The sequence below is a fragment of the Penaeus monodon genome, chromosome 4 (genome assembly GCF_015228065.2).
Source record: "Penaeus monodon isolate SGIC_2016 chromosome 4, NSTDA_Pmon_1, whole genome shotgun sequence".
NCBI lineage: Eukaryota > Metazoa > Arthropoda > Malacostraca > Decapoda > Penaeidae > Penaeus > Penaeus monodon.
Window position 1 is genome coordinate 58,304,190 of NC_051389.1, and position 6,510 is coordinate 58,310,699.

The window sequence follows — 6,510 nt, forward strand, 5'->3', positions numbered from 1 at the left end:
ATTCTTCCCCGCCATACACGCTTCCTCCCATTGGCTTCACCGTGGGGTTCGGGCGGGGAGGGTGGATGGGAAGGAGGGAGGGAGGGAGGGAGGAATGTGAGGCAACCTAAACCTCTGTCTCGCCTCGCTCTCCCTTCACCCTCCCCCTCCCCACCCCCCGTCCCAGCTCATGGTAATTATCACCCTCATACACACTAGCCCTTCGTGGAGAGGCTACACCCTTCCCTCTTCTTCCCCCCCTTTGCCTTTTCCTTTCCGTCCGTCCCTCCCTCCCTCCCCTATCGCTCTCGCCATCTCTCACCCTCTTCCCTCTTTCTCCCCTACATCCGCTTTTAGACGGGATACACAGCGCATTAATCCACACGGCGTTCCTCACCCGCATCCACGCACACGGTCACCACACGGTGCGTGGCTGTTCTGCTCAGGGCTCCTCCTCCTCCCTGCCCCTGCCCCCTGACATCTAAGTTGGTGAAGGAGTGAGGGAGAGAGAGTGGAGTCTGCATGAGGCACAGTGCTCGCTGGCAACACATTCATTGTCCATTAAAGTTATGTGTTCGCCCATTTCTCTTTGAAGATGCCTTGTAGTGGCGCCTCAGCTTGTAACCCTTCTGTTGCCTTTAAGGGTGAAAGGTGGGCTTTGTGTGTAACGGTCACTAGCTGTTTTAACTGACCTTTGCCGAAACATAAATCATACCTTGGCTGATGGCAATGCAACACCGGGTTCATCGTTCAGTAAAAGTGATGCTGCGCGCTTTACTGTGTTATGTTTGCGCTCAGAACCAATAAGTCTTAGTGTGTACCAACGCTGAAAAAAGGCAAGATGGTTCATCATCCCTTTCGTGTAAAAACTTCCTTTCTCTTCCCCTAAATCCCCTGCTTCCCACCCCACCTCCACCCCTGGGAAGCCCCTGGTCACACACCGTCAGCTGCGCGGGAAATAGAAGACAAGGGATGGCTGACAACACCCTTCCCCAATGCTGCCTCGCCGGTCTCTCGCTCCACCTCTTCCCCTCCCTCCTCCTCCTCCTCCCCGTCCTCTTCCCTCTCCCCCGTCACAAACCGTCTTCTTTCTCTTCTCTTACCTTCCCTCCCCCCGCCCCGTCTATCTCCCCTGCCAGCCGGCTCTCTCCTCCCCCCGTCCCCTCCCTCCCTCTTGCCTCTCCGCTCCCCCAATGTCATTAGAACCGCGCCCCTCCCCGACCCCTCCCCACACTCCCTCCCCAGGCGCCGCTAGCTGCCTCCGCCCTTCCGCTGGGGTTGGGTAAGGGCAGACGCCAGCCAGCCCCGCCAACCCCAGCCAGCAGGGCGGCCCCGCTGCCAACACCACCGCCGCCGCCTCCGCCACCACCACCATCACAACCTCACGTCTCCGTCCCGCTTCACCTCCGCGCGGCCTTCGAGATGGTTCGTCCCATTTCGTACGCAGTCTCACACACGCACACACGCACGACAATCTCCTTCCCTTTCGGTTGTCGGGGTCAAATAAAACCTCGATGGGGTTGAGTGATTAGCCGATCACGGAACCCCTCCCCTCTCCTCCCTACCTCTCCACCCCCTCGGGAGAAAGCGATAGCCTGAGTCTCGCTGTTGTTATAACGGGTCTCGCCACCTCGCGCGGTTGTGAGACTAACAACTTTGAAACTTCACCAAGACTTCTGACACAGCAACGGCGTCGTCTGAAACTGCTGCAGCCATAAAAATAATAATAAATCACGTTACAAGCGGCCATGTATTAAACAAGGAGTGTCGGCGTGTATAATTTATACAGCATTTTCTAAAATGAATATGCTGTATGCAAGGATTAGCGAGAGAGATCTGTAGATATAAATGTTTGTTCATTTATCACCAACATAATACAAAAGCCTTCATCACACATCTCGGGTCCGAGAATGTTTACATGTATAACTAACCCATGTTGCCTAAAACAATAGCAACGCTGATAATTCTATTTTTACACCAACATCGTTTGTGAATAACTGAAAGGGCTGAACAAATGCGGCCAACCTTTTTTAACGCATTAACACCGCACTGCCACAATACCACCATCCTGCCGGTGCCATGTGGCTAAATAAACACTGTCAACCACCATCACCATTCAACGAATATTAATAAGTAAATAATAAGGGCTCTCCATCGCCTGAAACCTTTTGAAAGCTCTCATGAAAGTATAAATCAACATAACTCATACTGGCAGAGCGCGCCCCGCCCCCCTCCCAGTATACCCCTCCCTTTTCTCCCCCCACCCCCACCCCACCCCTCGAACACGCACCCTCCACTCTAGCATACATCCAATCCACCCCTAGCACACACTGGCAGCTCAGCATGCCAAGCCCTCATTCATAATTTACATTCGCCTCATGTCCATCCGTCTGTGTCGGTGGAATGATCCAACGGCAGAGGCCCCGTCGAGGTATACACGCATACAGGGTCGGGTGTATACATAATTCCGTGTATACTTTCCGTGGTGGATTATCTGCCTCCGGCCCTAGGGTGAGAGAAAGTTCGTGGATGGTTATTTTAACGGGGCCCGCGCGCGCTGTACAATCTGCGTGTTTTGTATTTTATTCATGAAGCGCTATGCTGGGAATACGGGAAATATGAGGGCGGGATTAATTCCTCGCGGACGACAGATTACATTAGCGTTTCATTAAATCCACACGAAACTTCATAACACACTTCTATCGATCCCGTCCTTTTCTCTGATTGGCTGCTTAGGTTGGCTCATGTATGGCTGGTGCGCGATAACACTCCCCTGTCTCGTATACTTTTAATAACTTCGTGGAAGTTTTTTCTTCTTCCTTTTTTTTAATGACGTTGGAAATACCCGGCTAGTTTTCCGACGTTGAGAAAACGACATTCGAACGTCACCTTTAAACGCAGCGCGTTCTTCGAAATAAAACGTGCTGAAAAAAGAATGTGAGCAACTTTAATCATTGCGACAGATCTATTAAACATCTGTTTGGTTGGAGCAGAACTCGGGGAAAAACAGGTTATCTTATTTCTGCTAACACTAGCACCGACAACAGCACTGCCGGTGCTAGCTAGCCTCGCGTCGGGTGCTGACTCACCCTCACCATCCGTGCTACTTGAGTGGGCGCCCCGTATATAATGACGGTTGGATGACTGATGCGTCACACACGCCGGTTTTTTATTCCTTTACCCAAGCCCATGGCATTATTGTGAGGGAGCCGGCATACCGAATGATCGCCGTGTTCAGGCGGACATTCCCTCCATGAAAAACGACAGAAAATGGTGAAATATACGAGGCCGTCAAGGGAACGCCAGCCAACCATTACGTGGATAAATGGTGAGGCCTGCGGGACCTCGTGCGAGGCTACGAGACAGACGCAGCAGCGCTCGCTTCCCCACTCCCGCGCTCGAAACCGTGCTCGAGACTTTAGTTCCGTTTGAATTAATTATAATCGAGCGCGAGTCAGCATTCATGAGGCACAATGGGTAAAATGCCGCATGGATTTATGGGGAGGATTTGGATTTACGGTTCTCTCCCTCCCTCTCTCTCTCTCTCTTTATCTCTCTCCCGCTGGAATACACAGTGTGCGGACTGATTTAAATTCTTCCCAGCGCGACATGAAGCTCAAGTCGGGCGCACCTGCAGGGGTCGAGAGCAGCGTGGTTGTGGTTGTGGGTGCGGGTGGGGGAAGCGCCGGCCCCGTGCTGCAAAAACCCCACCAAACGGGCTGACAGCTTCAACCAGATACTATTCCTTGCCAGCTGTTCTAGAAATGATGAAATTAACGGATTTCAAGATGGGGAGGGGGGTTGGGGGAGGATAATAATGCGATTCGCGTGGTGATGAGTAAATGTGTGTTTGCATGTGAGTGAATGTGTGTGTGTATGTGTGTGTGTGTGTGTGTGTGTGTGTGTGTGTGTGTGTGTGTGTGTGTGGTGAGTGAGTGAGTGAGTGAGTGAGTGAGTGAGTGAGTGAGTGAGTGAGTGAGTGAGTGAGTGAGTGAGTGTGAGTGAGTGAGTGAGTGAATGTATGTATGTGTGTGCGAGATGGTGAGGTATTGAACGGTGTCTGATGCAACTCTCCAGAGCAGAATATACATTCACACTTCACTGCATCTTATACGTTACTGAAGTGTACATGGATAACACGCCACAAAAACACACAAACAGATTAGAAAGAGAGAAAAAAATAGGCATTCCATCCTTACACCGCCTCCAACTACAATTCATATCTCTTTTTCAAGATCACCAATTTCAATTCCCCCTCTCACCCCCCCCCAACCCCTCCGCATTGGGGATATGTATCTATACACCCCAATTAGAATGCGCTTCAGTGTATGCCCTTTGTGTAAACATGCTGAATGTTGGTGAATAGGAACACTGGGGGCCGTTACCATGCCAACCGGGTGTATTTCAGACCATCAATTTTCCTCCCCTGCACCCCCTAGGCTGGTACGTTCCTCACGCTGATTGGTTAGGTGGTGTGGAACGCGACCGCTGATTGGTCAGGTGACTGGAAACTCGCGCGGGGATTGGTCAGGTGGTGATGATAGTGACTGGAGATTGGCTGTGTGTAATGGTGCAGCTGGTTCAAGCTGGGGGAGGAGAGGGAGGGGAAAGCGGAGGGGGAGGGGGGGTTGGTTCGTCCATGGGGCTTGGGGGAGGAGAGGGAAGGGGGGAGGAGTGGGAGAGGGGGGTTGGTTCGTCCTTGGGGTCTGGGGGGGAGGGAGGGGAGGGGGGGTTATACAGCGAACCCGGGAACCTTCTTCAACCTACCCATGGCCTGTAGACCTGAACGTGCCTCAACACAGGATACACTATCTTCTCGTGTGGCCACTGTACCGCGCGCGCTACAGGCGATTCTTGCAGTGGTGTGACGTCATTCATTATACAATAGTGAAGGATAGTGAGACGTGGGGCCGAGTTGCCAGTGACTATTTTATTTTACATTTTTTTCATGAAGTTGTCAACCCGTGAGCCATCTGCAACGCCATCTTTCGTACCGGCCACGTGCTAATGGGTGTGAGGAACCAGCTGTAGATGGTTAGTGAATGTTTATTTTCGGCTGAATAGTCGGCTTTTTTAAATGTTTTCCCCGACGCCGCTGGACTTCCGTTCTGGGAAACAGGAATGTGACGTTTCCTTTGACGGTGAAACGGCGTGGAGTGTGTTTGAAACGTGAATTATGTATGTGTTAGTGGAGATTTGAAACAGTGATTGTATGAATTTTGACGGTTACTGGACTTTTGTGTTTGCACGTCGCTGTATATACGTTGTGTGAGTGGGTGTTTGTTTATCTACGTTTGTGTTTGTGTGTTAGTGTTTATCGTTAGTGTTTGTGATTGTTTGTGTTTGGGTGTTGGCCTTAGTGTTTGTGCATGTGTATGTATACATATGTATAGATATGATTATAGATACAGGTCTGCGTAATTATGAACACTAACACACATCTGTGCTCAAAGAGACTCAGTGAGTGCTGCGGATAGTGAATGAGGGAATACATAGTGAGTGCGCGCGTGTGTATATATATATAGTGGCTACAGTGACTCACCCCTCGGCGCTCACCATCACTGAATCGGTGATTGCAAAGCTTACTGTAGTGGTTGAGTGCAGGGGGGGTGTAGGGAGTCCTCGAGAACCCGGGTCGTGTTGCACGTTCCATACATAATTGATGTGCTGAAACTGTTACTATGCTGAAAGGCGTGTTATTCGACAGAACGCCAACCATTTTTGCGATTAGAAATGAGTTTTTGAGTGACGGGCCTGCTATTTTTTTTTTCTTAAATTCTCCCCCCGTACCGGATTAGTAATGGTTATGTGACTTTATGGTGTGGTGAGTGTGACAGATATAGTGAGTTCAGTCTTAAGCTTGCTGCGTGTGTTTAGGAAACTGCATTGACCCTGCTTTAGTGAGGTACAGTTGGGATAATACAAAATAGTGACTCCTTTGTGTATTACGTCTATTGTTATGGATATTAGTGACCGTCTGTGTTGTGAGTGATGCCACCTATTTTATGGTGCTTCCGTAATATGGTCGTTCGAAGAACTGACATGGATTTTTTAAAAAAGAGAAACGTTATTAATAGCGTGATGTAAACAAAATTATCAGGTTTGGCTTGGTATAGGCCTATCAATAGTCATGCACGATGATGCAATGTGTTTGGTAATAGTATTTCTCATTAATGGTGCTATAGTACGGTGATAGTATGTGTATAGTGTCAGTCATTGTGTATGGGTAACAGCTTTCAAAATAGAAGTTATATCGTAATAAGCTAAAGCAGTTTGGTGTGTTAGTTCCGTGATAAAGGTAGTTTAGTGTAATTGGTAGGGGAGATGAGAATAGTGATTGGAGTTATGGTGTCATGCAGTTCAATTGTCACTATTTTAAGGTTATAGTGTCAGTTTGTATTAGTGTGATCCTATAGCATGTTTGCGGTGAGGATGACCATTATTGCTAGCAGATATTTTGGCAATGTTGTCTTTGTTCGGTGTATTATATTCTGTTGTTGCATATAATGATATTTGCAAATCTGTCATCTC

At 49.3% G+C, this 6,510-nt stretch overlaps 1 protein-coding gene across 2 annotated transcripts in view; it reads left to right on the plus strand.

Annotated features, from left to right (window-relative positions):
* Nucleotides 1–4,749: 4,749 nt before the first annotated feature.
* LOC119572383 (trithorax group protein osa-like) overlaps nucleotides 4,750–6,510 on the plus strand; it is a 74,408-nt gene continuing 72,647 nt past the window's right edge. For both annotated transcript variants that reach the window (XM_037919481.1, XM_037919473.1), the window contains exon 1: nucleotides 4,750–5,013. The gene's annotated coding sequence lies outside the window, so the exon portion shown is untranslated. The remainder of the gene's footprint in view (nucleotides 5,014–6,510) is intronic.